Here is a 21,758-nt window from a genome sequence, read left to right as displayed (position 1 = left end):
GTTCGCTACATCCCTATTCGCCGCAAATTCATGCCTAGCGAATACATTCACCCATCACTAGTCCCCACAGTATTTGTCCTATCTCTCAGTGTATTTTCCTATAGTACAAAATGTCCCTATAGTATCTCCCCTCAGTGTGCTTCTCCCATAGTTGAACCCTACAGCCACATATTTCCTTCTCCTTCTCTTATTTATCTTATACAGTACATTCCCCTTTAGTATCTCTCCCCTCAGGATATTTCTCTACAGTATTGTTCCCTTCCCTTGTATTCTCCTACAGTGCCTCTCCCATTCTCCAGCCTGTTTTCCATACAGAATATCTCTTCCCCTCACTGCATTTCCCTACAATACTCATCGACTGGTGCATTTGTTTTCATTGCCTGGTTTACTGTAGTTCATGTTTAATATATACCAGTCCATGGCAGGCTCTCTTTGCTCATTTGTATCAGTTTTGTAATTCAAATTAGCATGGTAAGAAGTTAATTTGCTAAAACACAGCTGAGTGAAAATCCTTGCTCTAAAAGGGACTGTAATATTCCTGGAAAATATCTTAAAGATTCAGTTTACATATGTCACTTTTTTCAACATAACATCTTGTTCGCATCTATAATAATCATTTTTACCCTTTAGGAATTGCATACCGTTTTTAAAAAAACATGTTTTCCATGTTAGGGTTCTGTAAAAAACACATGATCTCTGCCTCTTCAACCAATGTTTCTACCAATGAAGTTTCAAAATATGCATTAATCATTATAGTACCCAATCCTATTGGGTTTATTTAATGTTTATGCAACCAAACCTTTCCTCAAACCTGGAATTCAAAAATAAGCAGCTGCTATGATGCCACCAGGAGCAACATCCAAGGGGTTGGTGAGCAACATGTTGTTCATGAGCCACTGGTTGGGGGCCACTGCTGTACAGAATATTAAGCAACTGCTATAGAGAATGGCAGCCCCCCCCCCCAAGAACAGCAAAATTGTGGGTAGGGTGATTTGATAGGGCATAGAAAGGGTTTGGCCCAAAACAAAAGGTATTATTCCATCCCAACTTTGGTCTTTTCAGCAAAAGTGGAGCTTTGCTGCCTTGGGTGTTTCATTGAGAGGGTTCATACTTGCTGTTTTGGGCTTTTAGTCCTGAGATTCATTTCCAGAAGATTAGCTGGAGGTCATGTGCATATTTTAACTTCTTCATCTGGCCCATTGGGTTGGGTGGTCATCGTGACAGACAGTACACAGTGTAACCCAAAACCTGGATTTTCTTTTTCTTGTCTTGAAGGGAAAGGTGGCCAAGGCCGATTGGGAAGAATTCCAGTAACAAGAACAATCTGTGTCTAAAACTGACCAGTATTGCTGAACTATGGCCTTCATAATTTCAAAACCTAGATTCTCTTTTATTGTCTTAAAGATGAAGGTGGTCAAGGCTGTTTAGGAAGAATTTCAGTAACACAAACAGTCTGTGTTTCAAAACATGTCCAGTATTTATCACACTGCGGTTCGTATAACTCTGCTCTGGAAATTGTAGCTTAGATGATAACGCTTCATTAGTTACTGAGGGATTTGGCAAACTGGATTCAGTGATAAAATATGATGTGCAGATCTGCGATAGAAGGGGAAAATGTGATCAATTGTATATAGGGGCCATTCGGAAAGTTGGTGCAACACTATGAAACCTAATTCCCACTAAAGTGTGACTTTGTAGGGAAACAACATTATATTATGTATAAGAAACAAATAATAATAATAGTGGTAGAAAAGAAAGGACAGAGTTCCTGGCTCCTAGGCTCTCAACAATATTCATGTACACTTTACAGTGAGGTTCAGATTCTGTGCAGCTCTATTACTCTATGCCTACCCAAATGGAATGTACTGGAATGTACTGTACGTTGTACGTTGTCCTCTTCTCCAGTTGCCAGTCCAGCTGGAAAGTACAATCCTGCTGCAGCTGTGTGAGTCCATATCGGTCATCTGGAAAGTGTAAAGTGCAGCTGCAACGGTGCTTCTCTGTGACTGCTTTGACCTGCCAACTGGAATGCAAAGTACAACTTCATCTTCATCCTTCATCATCCTACATTCAGCTTCTTTGCAGAAATCTACAAAAGAGTAAACCTACCAGAAGGCATCCCTTAATTTAGTAATACAACTTCACCAAAGTTGAGAACAGACAGGACGCTGAAGCAGAATTACTGCTGATATGCTCTTTTATTTTCCACACAACATGTTTCGGACAGCATATGTCCTTTTTCAAGTGTGAATACAAGTGAATTACAAAACGATTTATATAGACCACACAGAGGTGAGTGTAACCACACCCCCCACCTGATAAATTAATTAGTAAGCATTAAACGATCCCATATGTGGATATATGTAATATATCAAAAGTTCATGTTGTGACAATCATATAAAACAAAGTGCAGGATTTCCCATTTTCAAAGCCTGGAAGATTAAAAAAGACTGTTAAATAAGTGTTAATAATAATTCATGTGTCTTAAAAATTTTAATATGTATCATAACCACATATATAAATAAACAAGTTAAAAACATTAGAAAACTTGATACAAAGCGGAAGCACTGCCTCGAATAGGCCTACTTCTGCTCAGGACACATATTGCACCACAAACATATATATATTAAGCTTTCCCTGCTGAAATATGCATTTCGAAAGAAGTATAATCTTACCCTTTAGAAGCGAAAATTTGATTTTCAAAATCTGCAAAAAGATTAAAAAATTGTGTTATCATAAGGCGAATTATAAAAAGGGTATTAAGCTCCAATGGTCATTAAGGCCCATGGGTGACACTGTGTTGAGTTTTTTAATCCATCGAGCTTCATGTTGAAGGAGCATTTTCTGAATATTACCCCCTCTTTTGGGTAACTTAACATTTTCCAATACAAGCCACCTTAATTGCATTTGGTTGTGACCATGAGACGCAAAGTGCCTAGATACTGGGGTGTCTGATTGGGTACCTGATTTAAAATTTCTAATATTACCCCTGTGCTCTTTAATTCGTTCTTTTACTGCTCTACTTGTTTGGCCTATATAGGCCAAACCACAGGGGCATTTTAGCATGTAGATTACGTTCTTAGTGTCACAGGTAGAAAAATCTCTTAGGTTTATAATGTTACCTCTAGTGGGATGATTCACTGATTCACCTTTAATAATCGACGAGCAACATATGCAGTTTAAACATGCAAATGTGCCTCTTTTTGGTGGTCCCCAAAATGTTGTTTGTCTTTTATGGTGTATAATGTCCGAAGGACATAAAGAGTCTCTAAGATTACGACCTCTAGTGTAACTAAAGATAGGATTTTGTTTAAAGGCAGACCCATATTTCGCATCCTGTTGCAGAATAGGCCAGTATTTCTTGATGATTTGTTCAATTTTTTTACTTTGTCTCCCATATTTTGATACAAAGGGAATTCTATCTATGTTCTGCTGTTTAGAAACGGACCCTTTCAAAAGATCCTGTCGATTAGTTTTACTAATTTCTTTTTGTATCGATTTTAATTTTACCAAAGGGTATCCTCGTTCAGATAATTTGTGGGTAAGGGTGTCTGCAGCCCGTTTGTACTGTACGTCAGTGGTTGCTATGCGTCGTGCACGTATATACTGGCTTTTTGGTATAGCACCCAATGTATGTGGATTATGATAACTGGAATGGAGTAGTAGTGTATTACGATCTGTAGGTTTAGAGTACATTTCAGTGTAAATTTTACTGTCACAAATGCTCAATCTAACATCTAAAAAATTTAGAGATGTGTCAGAGAATTCACCAGTGAATTTTATAGTGGGATGGAACGAATTAGCCATAGTCAGCATATCTGTAAATACTTGTTCAGTACCTTGCCAAAGTATCAAAATATCGTCCACATACCGCCAGTATTTAAAAATATATTTACTGTACGGACCATTCAAAAAGATTTTTTGTTCCAAGTGGTGGACAAAAATATTTGCAAAGGATGGTGCCACCGATGCCCCCCATCGACGTACCCTGGCGTTGCCAGTAGAATTTCTCGTCAAACCTAAAGTAGTTTTTATGTAATACTAAGGTCAGGCAATCCAATAGAAAATAGATTAGATGATGGTCGATATTTGTTTCTAGAAGTGATTCTTCTATATACTGGAGGCCTTCATTCTGGGGAATGGCAGTATACAGACTCTGTATGTCTATACTGCAAAGACGTAAACCGGTATTAGGGAGGGATATGTCCTGAACTTGTCTAAGTAAATCATTAGTGTCCAAAAGGCATGTGGGTATGCCACGTACAATAGGTTGAAGATATTGGTCCACTAATTTAGACAAGGGTTCCAGAACCGATCCAATCCCAGAAATAATGGGGCGCCCTGGTGGGTTAGCCAGGGATTTATGGATTTTGGGTAACAGATGTAAAATTGGTGTACGGGGGTGTTCTGTAATAAGGAAATCCTTAGTTGATGTATTAATCACACCTTGTTCCCATGCTTCCGTAACCAGACCATCCACCTCCCTTTTGATTGCCCAAACGGGGTCATTAGATATTAACTCATAATGTTCAGGTATGGACAGTTGTCTATTGGCCTCTTCCATATACTGGGAAGTGTTCATTATGACTATAGCACCCCCTTTATCAGCTGGTCTAATTATAATTGCTGAATTATTAGTTAAAGTATGTAGAGCCTCCTTTTCCTTTACAGACAGATTGTGTAAATACTTTGGATTACCCCTTACATCCCATATTTTTTGGACCTCCTTACGTATTACATTCTCAAAAGTAGAGATGGCTGCATTATCAATTAGAGGATTAAATGTGCTGGGTTTTTTTAATTGGCTAGGGTGAAAAGATATAGCGGAATCAGTATTTGGATAATCACAAAAATACATTTTCAATTTCAATCTCCTAACAAATTTCAAAAAATCTATTTCCCAGTCATGCACGTTATTCTCATAATATGGTATATAACCCAGACCTTTGTTTAGTAGTGAAGTTTCCACAGCAGTCAAAGTATGTGAGGATATATTAATACACAAGTCTAGTACCTCACTTTCTGGTGGGTTCGTTGCGGGTATCGTTCCCTTGGTATTGGTGCTCGTGGGTTTCTGTACTGGCGTTTTGGTGGGTAGCGCTGCTCCCTGGTATCCACTTCTAAAAAAGGCTGGCCGGCTGGAGACAAGCTGTAATCATCGCTGCTGCTGGAAGCCTGCATTTCTGTTTGTGCAGCCTCCAATGGCGGACGGTAGCTCTGCCGATTATACCTTTGGGGAGCTGGCGGTCCCATCCAATGGTTCCCTCTAGGGCGCTGTCGGTAATTATCGCCTACCGCGCGGTATTCTGATCGGCCACGTTCCACTCTGGGCTGGTAACGATCCTCACGCTGCTGATTGCGGTCCTCGCGCCATGAGTACACGCGGTTTTGTAGATAGTCGTTAGCATCCCTGTCGAACTTCAATGTTTTTTTAGACGCAATATTATTTCGCAGTCTATTTAATGGTTCACAATGTTGGGAAAAGATTTTAGCAGCCGCTTCCTCCCCCTTATCCGCAATGACCTTTGAGCGGAGTAGTTCAACATCAGTTCTGATTGTATCCACCTGTGTAGACAGGCGATCAACAGAGAGCAGCATCAAATCTTGGCTACATTTGTTACATATGGCATACCACTGTTGTGTAAAAGTGGGATCGTCCACTCCCAGATTCGGCTTAATATCCAATCGTAAGCCTCTCGGGATACGTTTATGTTTGATGTATTGAGCTAGGGTGCTTACATGTAAAGAGATGCTTATTTCTTTCTTTTGCAGGTTTAACAGCTGCTTACCGGCATCATCATCCGGAGCTGAGTTGGTCACATCAAAATGGAATGATTCCACGCGTTTTAGGATCCGTTCAACATCAGAGTCCTCATATGCAAAAGTGGATGTGTGGTCGCTGAGGTTCGGGGTGGATTCCACCGACATTTTTCAGGTAGATTCTGCACCGTTGTATAGGACGGAATGATTCTATCACAATGGTAGATATATACAAGGTGGAGAGTATCGCCAGTCCGACAGGATCTTTTGAAAGGGTCCGTTTCTAAACAGCAGAACATAGATAGAATTCCCTTTGTATCAAAATATGGGAGACAAAGTAAAAAAATTGAACAAATCATCAAGAAATACTGGCCTATTCTGCAACAGGATGCGAAATATGGGTCTGCCTTTAAACAAAATCCTATCTTTAGTTACACTAGAGGTCGTAATCTTAGAGACTCTTTATGTCCTTCGGACATTATACACCATAAAAGACAAACAACATTTTGGGGACCACCAAAAAGAGGCACATTTGCATGTTTAAACTGCATATGTTGCTCGTCGATTATTAAAGGTGAATCAGTGAATCATCCCACTAGAGGTAACATTATAAACCTAAGAGATTTTTCTACCTGTGACACTAAGAACGTAATCTACATGCTAAAATGCCCCTGTGGTTTGGCCTATATAGGCCAAACAAGTAGAGCAGTAAAAGAACGAATTAAAGAGCACAGGGGTAATATTAGAAATTTTAAATCAGGTACCCAATCAGACACCCCAGTATCTAGGCACTTTGCGTCTCATGGTCACAACCAAATGCAATTAAGGTGGCTTGTATTGGAAAATGTTAAGTTACCCAAAAGAGGGGGTAATATTCAGAAAATGCTCCTTCAACATGAAGCTCGATGGATTAAAAAACTCAACACAATGTCACCCATGGGCCTTAATGACCATTGGAGCTTAATACCCTTTTTATAATTCGCCTTATGATAACACAATTTTTTAATCTTTTTACAGATTTTGAAAATCAAATTTTCGCTTCTAAAGGGTAAGATTATACTTCTTTCGAAATGCATATTTCAGCAGGGAAAGCTTAATATATATATGTTTGTGGTGCAATATGTGTCCTGAGCAGAAGTAGGCCTATTCGAGGCAGTGCTTCCGCTTTGTATCAAGTTTTCTAATGTTTTTAACTTGTTTATTTATATATGTGGTTATGATACATATTAAAATTTTTAAGACACATGAATTATTATTAACACTTATTTAACAGTCTTTTTTAATCTTCCAGGCTTTGAAAATGGGAAATCCTGCACTTTGTTTTATATGATTGTCACAACATGAACTTTTGATATATTACATATATCCACATATGGGATCGTTTAATGCTTACTAATTAATTTATCAGGTGGGGGGTGTGGTTACACTCACCTCTGTGTGGTCTATATAAATCGTTTTGTAATTCACTTGTATTCACACTTGAAAAAGGACATATGCTGTCCGAAACATGTTGTGTGGAAAATAAAAGAGCATATCAGCAGTAATTCTGCTTCAGCGTCCTGTCTGTTCTCAACTTTGGTGAAGTTGTATTACTAAATTTTGGTGCTAGGACGGAGCGCCAGTGAGACAGTTACAGGACTGGCGATACGCTCCACCTTGTATATATCTACCATTGTGACAGAAGGCATCCCTTGTTGCACAGAATTTGCATGCAAATGGGACACTTTAAGGGCAGAGCACAAGATTTTATACAAAAGTAGAATCACGCCAGGTGCAAAGCTGAACAGGGTTGAGTAAGTGATGATGAGCAAAGTTCCAATTGTTTCCAAAAGCATTTGTTGAGGCAGTCTGAAAGTGTCCCTTTCTAATGGAAGTTACAAATGCATCTGGTTTCCACAGTGGAGAAATTTTGACACACCACAAGGTATACGCAATAGGCATGCATGCATGAAAGTGCTAGAAGCAATAAGAGGTGTGTGCCCCTTAGCTTGCATTTCACACATTCCACGGCACAGGTGTCTTTGTTTTTGATGAAGTCTACACTTCCTAATGGATTAACAATCTGCTGGGGGTGCAGATCAAAACATTGCCTTATCCGGTGAAGAACCCCAAAACAGAGGCACTGATAAATAAAAGTACATGGTATTAAAGGTCAGCATATAGATCAGTTACAAGCTCATATATGCAAGCATATCTATATGTTTGTGTATGTGTGTTTAGGCATCAGGTGTCATATACATATCCCCAGTAGTGATTGGCGAATTTCTCCCGTTTTGCTTCACCACGAATTTCGCAAATTTCCCGTGAAATTTGCGAAATGGCAATTTTGATGCCCGCGTCAATTTGGCAGCGTCGATGTCAAAGTTGACACTGGCGCCCATTAAAGTTCCGATGCCGTCGGCAGTGGCAAATAAACTTTGACGCTGGCGTTGAAAACATCAAATTCTTTTTAATGCCGGCAAATTTTGTGCCAAATTCTCAAATTTATGCGCCGGCAGCTAAACAGCCAAATTTGCCGCAAATTCACGCCTGGCGAATAAATTCGCCCATCTCTAATCCCCAGCGCTAAGGGTGCAAGAGTGTTCCCCTTGATGGTCATTTAACAAACAATTGTGTTGGGCTCTGGATCCAGCTATTGGGGCAGAGAGCAGTGACAGGGGGTGCAGACAGGTGGTAATAGGATATATTTAATGACAGGGCCCTGGTTGCAGTCTGCACCCTCTGCCACTCCTTAACTTGCATGTCTGAATGAAGTGCAAGTTGGGGGGGCAGGTAGATGATGGTGAAAAGACTCAGCCCACCATGACTGCCACAGCAGGGTATCACTTAAACACCCTGTACACCCCTCCACCACTCCCATGGGTCCCCACCCCAGCCTCAACCCCCTCTTCTCCTTCCCCCCACCTGTGCGTCCTTTCTTATGGCAGCACACAATCTCAGGCAGACATGGGGAGCGGGCCTGGCCAGTGGGGCCAACAGTTCTTTTACCCAGTGTCCTGCCAGCCCAGTCTGACTTTGCCCCCTACCTCTCCTACTCTTCACCAATACAGTGTTGACTAATGCAGTCAGTGCCGTATTTGCGGAGCAAGCAGCAGCCCTGCGACAATGCAAAAATGGCTGATTGCCACCTAAATTCTGTAGGATAAATGACCCCTCATGGTCAGTGTGTGTCAGTTAAAGTATAGGATAATGCATGTGCAGTTTGTGTGTATCTGTGTGTATGTGCCAGTTTAGCATTGTCAGTGCAGCTGTAAGTGCAATTGTCAATGTATGTGACTGTGTTCTGGTAGGTATCACATGTGTGATAGTTTGTGTGTATGTCTTTTTGTTAGTTTGCAGGAGTGTGTATATGTATGTGTATATGTGCTTGCATACGTCTCTGCCTGGAAATAAAATCACCAATCAAACATAACTTTATTATCACATTGATCTGTTATATTTTATTTCCATTCTCCGTAGAAGAACATGTAGATAAATCAGGGCTGTTTTGCTTAGAGTCAGTGCTGCATAGGCTACATTTTGTCTGAAGCAATTGAAATCATCTTGCAAAATAAGCACATTATTATGTAACTGACCCCAGTCTTAGAAAGAGTGCCCCTGACATTTAATGAGGAGTCTCGTATCTAGCGCTGGCAAAAGAAACATAGCTTTCTGCCATTTCCAGACATTCTTCACATAATCGGAATAGCTGTAAGGAGCAGGAGCTATTTCATGCTGTATTGTTCCAATCAGGGGAAGGGGGGGAAAGACATTAATATCATGTATAATCAAAGTTTATACAAATGCGGCTGAATGATGTTGCACAGCAGGACGCTTAACATGGGATGTACAAAGATAAATGAGATTGTAATGGGACCTGCACCTTTAAAAAACAAAAATGTGTGTGCCATGAATGAGCTACTGCTGAATTAGCAAATTCCCTGTCACCGGGGGTCACCAAAAGCAAAAGATCTGAATAAGCACAACAAAGAAAAACAATTCTCCATTATGGAGTGGGGCATAAAAACTGGGTTTTATACAGCGGCGTAGCTAGACTACCCCTGCCCCCCATCACCTATAAACAGATATCAGTCATTATGGGGTATATTTATCAAAGAGTGAAGTTAATAGTGAAGTTCCGCCACTAGAGTAAAATTCCGCCACTCTCCATTCATTTCAATGGGGTTTTTATAGGCGTATTTATCAAAGGGTGAACTTTCACTTTCACCCATTGATAAATACGCCTTTTAAAATCCCATAGAAATGAATTGAGAGCTGCGGAATTTCACTCTAGTGGCGGAACTTCACTGTTTGATAAATTTACCCCTATATGTCTTAACATAACAGAGGCCATTAACCAAAGCAAGTGCAAAGTGAGATTTTAGAATCAAACCGCCATGTTTGTTACTCATAATTCCAACATGAGTGTGGTCATGCTCCAAGATATGTCCACCACAATTTCATAGGATGAGTCAATATTAATGCAATTGCACTTGCATTTTGTCACCAGTTGGATAGTAGAGTTTACATTACTTCTGGGGAACATGTTTGAAGCAGTGTTTGCATTCAATTCACTGGATGCGCCTTTAGCACAGCTATTGACACAATCCACTGTAGGAACCTTAGAGCTACCACACGGTCTAGGGTGGCGGTAGCTTCAGGGTTTCCCTGTTTCAATAGGAAGAGTTGTGCACCATTCATCAGTAGAGGCAGGATGGACTCATTGGCAACCATGTGGAAGTGTAGGAGCACTTTGGTTTTGGACATAATATGTGCTCTACATTGCATCTATTTTAGAGCAACCACATATGTAGGTGACAAGTCGTGTCATACAGTACATATGTCTGGGTAAAAAAGAGGCCTAAGGAATACAGCTCTCCTTTACTAAGGCAGAGGTCCTCTTTTTCACCCGTGAGCAACATGCAGATGAATAAAAAGTTGTGGAGCAACACAGGCATGAAAAATGTTCCTGCGGGATCCAAATAAGGTCTGAGATTAGTCTTTAAGGTAGCCCCTATGTGGACTGGCAGCCTTTAGAAGGCTCTGTTTGGCAGTACAAAATGCAACAAAAACCTGCTTCCAAGACAGGAATTGAAAAATAATCACCTACTTTGAGGCCACTGGGAGCAACATTCAAGGGTTCAGTGATCAACATGCTGCTCACAAGGAACTGGTTGGGCATCACTGTACTAAGGGGTAGCAAGGTGGAAACTAAAAGTTCATAGACCAGGTGCAAAATTCCATGTTTTTGCCCACATCATACTTTGGCATCACTGACTTGTGTTGTGCTTATTTCAGTACGCAGGGTTGCCTGAGCTTGGAAGTGAAACCTACTGGAGGTGTGGCACTTGAGCAGCCCATGGAATGAAAAGGGGTGCAAGATGCAGGGGAGCCCTGAATGATGTCCACACCCACAGTAACTTGGTTTAGAGGGAACACTGGCACACAGGGTGCGTTTTGACCCTTCCTTTATCCACATCACGACTGCACATGTACTGTATGGTTTTGTACTGATGTCTTCTAGAAGAACCTGGCTTTTCATTGAGGCAGTGGCTCAGCATTGAAAACCAATGACACAAGAAATATTTTTCAGTTCCTTTTGAGCTTTACTCTTGGTAAGTGTCCCAGGATTTGCCTGTATTAATATTAGGGTAACTTATTGAGGACCATTTACCCATAATGTTTAGCTCTAATTTCTCTATTCCTTGCTTTCAATTGACCATGTTCTACATTCCTTCTCCATACACCACTGTTTATATGTTTGACATTTATGGTATATTACTGTAAAGGAAAAATTGTGTATCTCATTGGGTAGAACTATGCCATTATGATTATCAGAGTGCAGAGCAAAGGAATTTATCCCCAGCTGAATCTCCGAAGGAGCTGATTTTAGAGACATATTTTTATGGGTCGTGAGTACCAAGACTCATCCTATGCCTTTGTTCTGTCAGCAGTTCAGTATTTTTAGAGATGTTTATTTAGGAATTCAGTCATCAGAGCAAGTTGCCACAATTTAACGAAATCTAGCAATACTTTGATTTGTTTATCCGGTCTTGTTGCTGTGTTGCCATATTAGTATTAGTACAAAAGGATGTGAAAGAATTCAACATAAAATCTGCAAGTTGATATTTCAGTGATTTATTCCTTACATGTACAGCCTTGCCCATTTACTGTCCAGTAGGACATTGTGCATTCAATTTAAACCCCATTGGTGGTTGGGACTTTAAACATCTAAGTTGCATATAGCAATTGTCATTAGAATAAGCTGTTTAATTTTTTCCCTGAGATCCCAAATGGTTTATCCAACATGGCAACGAGCAGTAAGCACCTACAATAAACTCAACTCATGCACAATGGTGTCACCAAGATGATGGGGAGATGTTGCCTAGTAGTAGTAGGTTTATGGATAAAATACCTGCCACATTGTCTTAACCTGAAATGTAGCTATTGTAGGGCTGTCTAAATGATGTCTTATGCAAGCACTCAGGATGATGGGCTATAACCAACTTAACCTTCAATGGTAAACATGCCATGGCCTTAGATTCTCAACCCCATTGATATCTTCACAGTCACGGTGACAACTAGTAAATATGGTTTTTACAGTTCTGCAAGTAGAAGTCTGAGACCTGAAATACAGTATCACAATACCTCTGATGGGCCCCTATATCTGGAGAGAAAAAGAATTATGCAAAGTAAGTATAACATTAATTCTCACACATCAAACATTTTGAAGCCCTTGAAGCCCTTGTTATCTCTTTTGCCAATGTGTTTCTATGTTATCAATTGCCAATTGTCATTTTCTATATTTGCAATTGTGCTTTTATTTGCTAGATTAAAAAAACAGCCCAAGTAAAAGTGAATTAAATATAAGAACCTCTTTTTATCTGAGTCTATCATGTGCCCCCAGTATCTCTCACTTCTGCTTGTGCTGAGCCCACATATTAAAGAATCAACAACTTCCAACAACAACAGTTTGCAGTGAATTTGTTGAAAATGTCCTGGTTATTTAGGAAGAAAGTGTTCCTAGTTTTCTGATCTAAGTTTACTGAAAGAACAAAAAAAATTCTTATTGGATAAAGGGGTCTGTGATTCATGTATTCCCTACTGCAGTGACCCCAACCAGTGGCTCGTATGCAACATGTTCCTCATCGACCCCTTGGATGTTGCTTAATTTTGAATTCCTGGCCTAGAGGCAAGTTTTGGTTGAATAAAAACCAGGTGTACTGTCAAGCAGAGCCTCCTGTAGTCTATCAATCCACATAGGGGCTACCGAATAGCCAATCATAGCCCTTATTTGGTGCCCCCAGGAACATTTTGATCGCTTGTGTTGCTTGTCCCCAAATCTTTTAATATTTGAATGTGGCTCATAGGTAAAAAAAGGTTGGGGGCCCCCGCTCCACTGGAACAGCAGTGAAATGTAACTACAGATAGATACTCAAGGACCTTAAAGGAATAGTTCAGTGTGAAAATAAAAACTAGATAAATAGATAGGCTGTGCAAAATAAAAAATGTTTCTAATATAGTTTGTTAGCCAAAAATGTAATGTATAAAGGCTGGAGTGACTGGATGTTTAACATAATAGTCAGAACAATTCTTCCTGCTTTTCAGCTCTATAAATCTGAGTTAGTTAGCGACTTGAGTTTGTAATTGACCCTCAGCATTCAGCTCAGATTCAAAAGCAACAAGTATGACCCATGTGGCCTCCCCTCAAGTCTCTGATTGGTTACTGCCTGTTAACCAGGGTAACCAGTCAGTGTAAACCAAGAGAGCTGAAAAGCAGGAAGTAGTGTTCTGGCTATTATGTTACACATCCAGTTACTCCAGCCTTTATACATTACTTTTTTGGCTTACGAACTATATTAGAATTTTTTTTTATTTTGCACAGCCTATCTATTTACCCAGTTTTTATTTTTACACTGAACAATTCCTTTAATTATTATGTCAGGCCCTTGAACCTCTAAATTAGCTTGTTAACTCTTCAATGTTATTTGCTATATTGAATTACTCTGTGTTAAAGAAACCTGGAATAGTTTGTTCTGAATTCTTAGATAGACTGGGGCGCTCATGGTTTATAACAAAGTTCTAGTCAAGGACAGTGGGCAGAAGAGCCTATACCCTGGTTCCACTTAAAGGGGTGGTTTAACTTTAGGTTACGTTTTAGTATGTTATAGAATGGCTAATTCTAAGCATTTTTCTTTTTTCTTTCTTCTTTTGACTCTTTTCAGCTTTCAAATAGGGGTCACTGACTCCATCCAAAAAATCAAATGCTCTGTAAGGCTACAAATGTATTGCTTTTGCTCATTTTTCTATTAAGGCCCTCATCTATTCATATTCCAGTCTCTTATTCAAATCAAGGCATGGCTGCTAGGGGAATTTGGACCCTAGCAAGCACATTGCTGAAATTCCAAACTGGCGAGCTGCTGAATAAAATGCTAAATAACTCAAAAACCACAAATAAAATAAATAGTAATTGCAAATTGTCTCAAAATGTCACTCTCTACAACATACTGAAAGTTAATTTTAAGATGAACAACCCCCTTTAAGATCAGAACATGTATAGTATTAAGTAGACAGGCAAACCTTGTACAAACAATGTTAAACAAGTGATATTGAGCAAGGATATGGAAATAAAATGTACTACACCAGGTTCTAGGTTTTCTGTCCGCCATTATTCATGTAATTCTACAAAAAAAGAAAAACAAGATATGGAAAGAAAATAAGTAGCTGTCTTGTAACACCTGCATCTGCTCAGATCTCACTAACAGGTCGACAAGATTCTGTAAATCTGATGAAGTTGTCAAGGTTGCCTCAAGGGGCCACAGTTTAAAAAAAAAAAAAAATCTCTTAAAATTCCTTCGAAAACATTATCAAATTAAACGGGTTTCACCACAGGCCACAGAGTGTAAATAAATAGTCTGTCATTGCTTTCCCCCGTCATGAGTTTTCAGGAAAAAAAAGCTTGAAACGTTATGAAGATAGAATTCTTGGAATACATACTGAATCAGTCTGGACTGTAAAACACATGCATGTAGCTCAGTGGTGAGGGAAATGTCCGTGGAGCTTAAAATTATTACTTGAGGTGTCAGCACGCTACTCCATCACACGAGATGGGATTTTTTCTCCTGGCTTATACATTATGTGCTAGTTGTATGATGTTAGACATGCCATGGTTAGCAAAACATTCCATACAACATTCATTCACTTGTTAGCAAGGCTGGAAACAGGTGATTATCAGATGCTCCCTCTAAATGTTTATTTTTCTCTTCATTTTATCATTTTTTGCAAGGGATTCGGAGAGGATATACAGTATATATTTAGCTTTGTACTTAACAAAAGCCTCATTCAGGGGCGGAATTAGGGGTAGGCAGAGTAGGCATGTGCCTAGGGCGTAAAGCTGGGGGGCACCAGACACGTACCTTCTCTGTCACCTACCCCGTGTCTGCTCCCCTATCTCCCCGACTTATGTTCTATTGTGCCGGTCTATCTGAGCTTCACATCGATTCACGCATGTGCATGCGCACGCAAATGGCAATTAGCGCAGGCATACGCGAGTGGCAACTCTCGCATTCACATTCTCAGCCGGCACCTAGGCCAGGTTGCCTAGGGTGCCTTGTCGGCCTTGCCTAACTCTGGCCTCATTTAAAAAGTGGTAGGTGTAGACATGTGCATGTTAAAATATCATGCATTTAGCCATTTGCATGCTGTAAATCGCCACAATCAAAACATAAGACCTCTCCAGCATTGCCGCATCTCAGTCTTTTGTTTTCATATTGGGTGCTTCTGCTGGTTTAGGAGTGCTGGTCACAATAAAGTTGTGCAGATCAAAAACTAAAAATTGACTGCACCTCTGCATAAGAAGTTAAAAAGTCCACCTTTATTAATGACTACTGGAAAAGTACATAAGAACAAGTAGACATGTCATCGCCTGATGCATTTCGGACCCATCTAGTCCTTAGTCATAGCTTATAGCTTATAGACTTAGTCATAGCTTATAGACTACTTTTTCGGAGGTGCAGTCAATGTTTTGTTTTTCATTTGCATGCTGCGCCTATGGGTGCTTTATTTGTTTGGTAGAAAATTGTGCACATTTACATACATGTTAATAAAGACTCTGGTGCACACAAAGTGATGTTGAGCAGCTTTTCAAATAGGCTGAAGTGTTGTTCTTGTGTTGTAACATATCTATCTGATGGATGAAAATTGTATTTTTGTTTTACTAAAACTCAAATTTATCTCATATTTTTATTAAACCAAGTTTAACCAAACTCCCATCCACAATTTTATCTTATTTATCAATAAAATAACTAGAAAAAGTTGGGTCTGGAAAAAACTCGATAAAATCGAGCAAAAACTTAAAACATACAAATTTTTAAGATTTGACTCCTGAATCGATTGATTTTTTGGGGTTATCACCCCAAAACCCATCATTTTTAAGATTAGCAGACGAAACCCAGCACAGATATCTTAAATTGTAAAAGGGACATCTGCTGTTGACGTCTACGTTACCTCGACAGGTTTGAGATAGCAGATTTTCAGGTTTGGACTTTTTGCAGCTTCCGGGTATAATAAATCACAAAAAATTTTAGTTCTTTTTTTCCCTCTAAAATTTGCCCAATAAACCTCCAAGGTTTAGTAAATAACCCCCGAAATAAACCCACCAGAATTGTTTTGCTTCCAATAAGGATTAATTATATCTGTTTTATTATTACAGAGAAAAAGGAAATCATTTTTAAAAATGTGAATTATTTGTTTACAATGGAGTCTATGGGAAATGGCCTTCCCATAATTCAGAGCTCTCTGGATAATGGGTTTCCAGATAAGGGATTCCATATCTGTACTAAAAAGGCTGTTTTTCCTTTACTAGTGTCTATCAGTGTTTGTTCAGTATGCACAATTAATTTCTGAAGAGTTCATAGGGGTCATTATATTAAGCTCAACTATACAGAGGTGCAAAGAGCGCATTTTTGACCTTTTATGAATGGGGTTTTGCGTTCAAATCAGAATGGGGAAATTTGCACAAATGGACCTGTGCTAATGGACATTATTGACCCCTCATATTTTTCTGTGTGCACTGCAGTAAAGAAGAAGGTCAGTGTCTGTAATGTTATATACAGGCATGGGACCTGTTATCCAGCATGCTCGGGACCTGGGGTATTCCGGAATTTCCATAATTTGGATCTCCATACCTCAGGTCTAGTTAAAATACATTACAACTAGTGATGGGCGAATTTGGGGCGTTTCGCTTCCCCTGAAAAAATCAAGAATTTCCCGCGAAATTCGTGAAAAATTCACAAAATGTCACCGGCGTCTCGTTTTTGTCGGCGGCGTCCGATTTTGATGCCGGCATCCATTTTTTTGATGCCGGCGTTCGTTTTTTTTGTGATGCCGCCAAATTTTCGCAGCGGTTTCGTGAATTTATTTGCAGGCGACGAATCGCGGCAATTCGCCGCAAATTCGCACCTGCCAAAAAAATTCACCCATCACTAATTACAACATGAACTAAACCCAACAAGATTGTGTTGCCTGCAATAAGGATTAATTAAGTACAAGTAAAAGCTACTGTTTTATTATTACAGAGAAAAAGGAAATCATTTTTTAAAATGATTTTAATAAAATGAAGTCTATGGGAGACGCCCTTCCCATAATTTGCATCTTTTCGGGACAACAGGTTTCCAGATATTTTGAGTCGAGTGTATAGCATTCTCTGGGCTGCTTTCTCTGTGTTTAGGAATGTACCTAATTGATTTCTGTGACTTGTTTTGTAAATGTGCCCTAAATACCTCAGAGTATTCACTGTGAACTTTAAGACCAAGACACGTTCATAGAACATTTGACAGAAGAGCACCGATAGGAATCCTGTCAAAATGTATATATATTACATATTCTTTAACGGTTCTGTCATAGCAACACCTTTCTTTCCTCCAAGCAATAAATAGTATGGACTTTAAGTCATATAAGTCCCGGGGAGATATCCAAACATACTTTGCTTGTATATACAGACGTAAGAAGGTTACAAGCGATCAGCAGGGGAACTCTAGGGGGAAGCTGACTACATGACACTCTATCACAATGGAGGGAGAAGAATTTTAGACAGTGAGTAAGACATTGCAGCTGCTTGTGCATTTCACCTGCCCTAGAGCCGTTGAGTATACAGTACTTCTATGGGGTTTTTTAACTCTGATTCCAAAAACAAATCTGTCCTGTGGCTCTGTATCTGCAAAGCAAAGTTATTAAGAGATGCACATTATCATGTGACTGGCCACTTCATCCATCTATCATCCAAATACCAAAGCCAAAGTGAAAATGTTCTAATCTATTATGCTACATACAACAGTTAATCACGCTTTTCAACGTGAGTCTCCAAAGCAACATTCATCAAGAAAAATACCTTAATTTTTTTTGTACTGATACGGTTATTAGTAGGAATAATACTGTCAAACTTACCACTTCTAGATGGAAACCCTGTCTTCAGCCCATGATAAATGGTGTGTATTAGGGTTAGGTTTAGGGTTAATGGTAACTTTGCCATATTTAGTCCATTATAATCAATCTACTGCCTCTTGCTCAGTATTGAAATTGGGTAGGGATGGATGCCATCCTTCCACTTCAGCCCCTCGGTGGGATGCAATATTTTTGAGTTATGGATCTTTTTTATTATTATTATTATTATTTGTTTCTTTTGCTCCTCCCCAATTCTGTGTGCAAATTAAAGAAATAGTGCACCTTAAGTGAACTTTTAGTATATTATAAAATTCTAAGCAACTTTTCAATCATTTTCTTCATGATTTATTTGTTATCTGCTTCTGACTCTTTCCAGCTTAAAAAAACAAAAGCTACAGATGTATTGTTTTGCTACTATTCAGGCTTCTCCTATTCATATTCCAGTCTCTTATTAAAATCACTGCAATCAGATTGCTGAAATTGCAAACTGGAGAGTGGCTGAAAAAAAGAGCTGGATAATTAAGAAAATACCAATAATAAGAAATGAAAATCTATTGCAAATTGTCTCAGAATATCAATCTCTACATCATACTAGAAGTTAATTGAAAGATAACCAACCCCTTTAAATAGAGAGATTAAAAAGCACAAATAGAAGCATATGGAGGATAAAAGGAGAAAAAAGATTGCTGGGAGAAGAGATGGAGAAGTGTTATAAGAATGAAGAAGTTGGAGGCATCAGAGAGGGTTATAGAAAATAAAGAGAAGAAGAAAACATGGGAAACAAAATTAGAAAACGAGGGTAGAGAGCAGTAGCAGACTGAGGAATGGTGGGAGAATGATATATATAAAATAATGTAATATAGAATATGATGGGGTTGTTATGACACAATACACAGACAGGGTACATTGTTTGTAGAAGCTGAATTGGCAACCAAGAAAAGTCATATGCACAATTTTCATTTTGGTCTCTCTACAGGCCACACATTTAGGTAAATCTGTGCATACTGGACATTAAACTGTTCATTGTAACCAAATATCAACACAGAAGTGATTTGCTTTAAAGTGGGTGAAACCAGAACGTGTTGGTGGGTAAGTGCCTCATCTGATTGGAGTGATGATGGTCCAGAGGCCAAAGTAGTGGTCAACTGCTGGATTAAGCTGGGACCCCATGAATAAAGATAAATAGCGGGAGGGGCTTATTTTACCACTCCGTGGCACACATAGCATCCCTCCACTTTTTTCACCTCAATACAAGCACTGCTCTTACCTATAGTGATCAGTCAGCCACCTTTATCCATAGTGGTGCCTTCAAAAACAGACCTACAGACCGTACCCATATAATGATGTTCTCCACTTCTAAAATATAGGTCTATTCTCATTGAAAAGGGGCCAACTGAAAGAAGCCAGTTTAGAAATTAAAATTAAAATAAAAAATATGTTAATTATTTCCCTTATCATTTCTGTGACCACATTGGATAATTTGGTTGAAAGGGATTCTGTCATGGGAAAAAAAAATATTTTTAAAACTAGACTGGAATCTGTTTTTCAAAAGAGCCAACTGATTTTGTTATATCTAATATTAAAATCTGACATGGGGCTAGACATATTGTCAGTTTCCCATGTGCCCCCAGTCATGTGACTTGTGCTCTGATAACCTTCAGTAACTCTGTACTTCTGTACTTCAAGTTAGAGTAATATCACCCCCCCCTCCCTTCCCCCCAGTCGCCTATCAGCAGAACAGTGGGAAGGCAATCAGATAACAGCTCCCTGGTACATATAAGAACAACACTCAATAGTAAAATCCAGGTCCCACTGTGACCCATTCAGTTACATTGAGTAGGAGAAACAACAGCTTGTCTGAAAGCAGTTCCATCCTAAAGTGCTGGCTCTTTCTGAAAGCACATGACCAGGCAAAATGACCTGAGATGCACCTACACACCAATATTACAGCTAAAATAAAATTCACTTGTTGGGTTAGGAATGAAATTTTATATTGTAGAGTGAATTATTTGCAGTGTAAACAGTGTAATTTAGGAATAAAAACTAGACCATAACAATCATGACAGAATCCCTTTAATCACAGGGCAAAGTCTTGTTCTTTTATAAGCTGGGCAGTTAAATTATTGTGTTAATATTACAGTGAAATTCATAAAACTACAACTACGGAAATGTAAAATAAAACCATTAAATCAGGACCATCCATAGAATCCAGTGGAACACCACCCATGAGGCCAAATGTTCATGACAAATGTTAAAATGAGTTTTATACTTCTTTAGCACCAGCCAGGCTAGAATAGATAACTACTGTTGCTTTTAAATGTCCTATTAACTGATTTTTATTTGACTTCTTAAGTAAAACTGACAGCAGTCGTCTCCAAATATTCCACGCCTGAGTTTACACGGTAGCAAATGTCATTTGCGGTATTTTTTTTAACACAGTAATACCTGACTGTCAAAATGTAAAAGGGGGAAAAAAAAACTTTTTACTTCTCTTTTTTTTAATTTTCTTGACAGGTGCAACCTCCATTTAGAAATAAAATCCCCGAAGGGGAATGGGATCATATTAACTTTTTGTTTTAAATTCTAGGAATATTAAAGTTTACCATTCATTTTGATTCTGATCTTGCGAAAATGACAAGGTCTGACCTGTTAAACTTCTTAAAAGCAGGTTTAAGGTTTTATAGAACTTCTTTCTTCATATTATATATATATATATATACAATATACAACAGTACCTACTGTATTTCCCCCTATGGATTTGGGTTCTAACATATAGATGTCTTCATGATCAACTTTTTTTTTTCTTAGAATTACTAGAAAGAAATACATTCTCGCCGGATGCTTAACCCAAAACTGATGAAGCATGATTAAGAAATACTATTTTAATAATAAAGATAATGGGCTTGATTCACCAATTGCATGCGTGCAAGTAATGGAGCTCTAAAGGGTGCACAATTGCAAGTACAAATCAGACCCCAGGTGTAGAGTCCAGAACTAGGTTTTTAAGATGAAGAATTGGCTCAAAAAACAAAAAAATGGCCCAAAATGCAGCACTATGACAAAGTGCCTCGCTGAGGCATGAAACGCGTGAGGATTTCTTTTTCTCTGTTGTGATCCACTATCTATCACTAACCACAGGAGCCATTATCTGGAAACCCATTATCCAGAATAATCCATTATGTGATTTAAGGGAAGGCCATCTCCCATAGACTCCATTTTAATAAATTAAATCAAATTTTTAAAAATCAATTCCTTTTTTTCTCTGTAACAATAAAATGGCATCTTGTACTTGATCCCAACTAAGATATAAGTAATGCTTATTAGAGGCAAAACAATCCTATTAGGTTTAATGAATATTTAAATTAAGTTCTGCATAATAGGTCCCATACCTGTCCTATTTTCTCCAAGAGTGTATTCCTCAAGCTTTAGATATGGGGGCATGTGCACTCAGGTTTGGGTTGAGGTCTTCTTCTGGTCTCCTCACCCACGACCTTACGTTGATGGGTTTTGGCTATGGCTGCCTCCATCTATAGGCACATACATGCCCCGCCCCCTTCCATGACATCTCAGCTAAAAGT

General features: G+C 39.0%; 1 long non-coding RNA gene across 1 annotated transcript; it reads right to left on the bottom strand.

The window, feature by feature from the left end:
- Window positions 1-2,179: 2,179 nt before the first annotated feature.
- On the bottom strand, window positions 2,180-2,709 carry LOC121399631. Its single transcript, XR_005965227.1, has 2 exons — window positions 2,676-2,709; window positions 2,180-2,432 (listed from the first exon to the last, which is right to left on the bottom strand). It is a non-coding gene; the product is annotated as an uncharacterized LOC121399631 (long non-coding RNA).
- Between the last annotated feature and the right edge of the window lie 19,049 nt (window positions 2,710-21,758).

The sequence above is a fragment of the Xenopus laevis genome, chromosome 2L (genome assembly GCF_017654675.1).
Source record: "Xenopus laevis strain J_2021 chromosome 2L, Xenopus_laevis_v10.1, whole genome shotgun sequence".
Lineage (NCBI taxonomy): Eukaryota > Metazoa > Chordata > Amphibia > Anura > Pipidae > Xenopus > Xenopus laevis.
The sequence above is the reverse complement of the archived record's forward strand: the minus strand, read 5'-3'. Positions and strand labels throughout refer to the sequence as shown.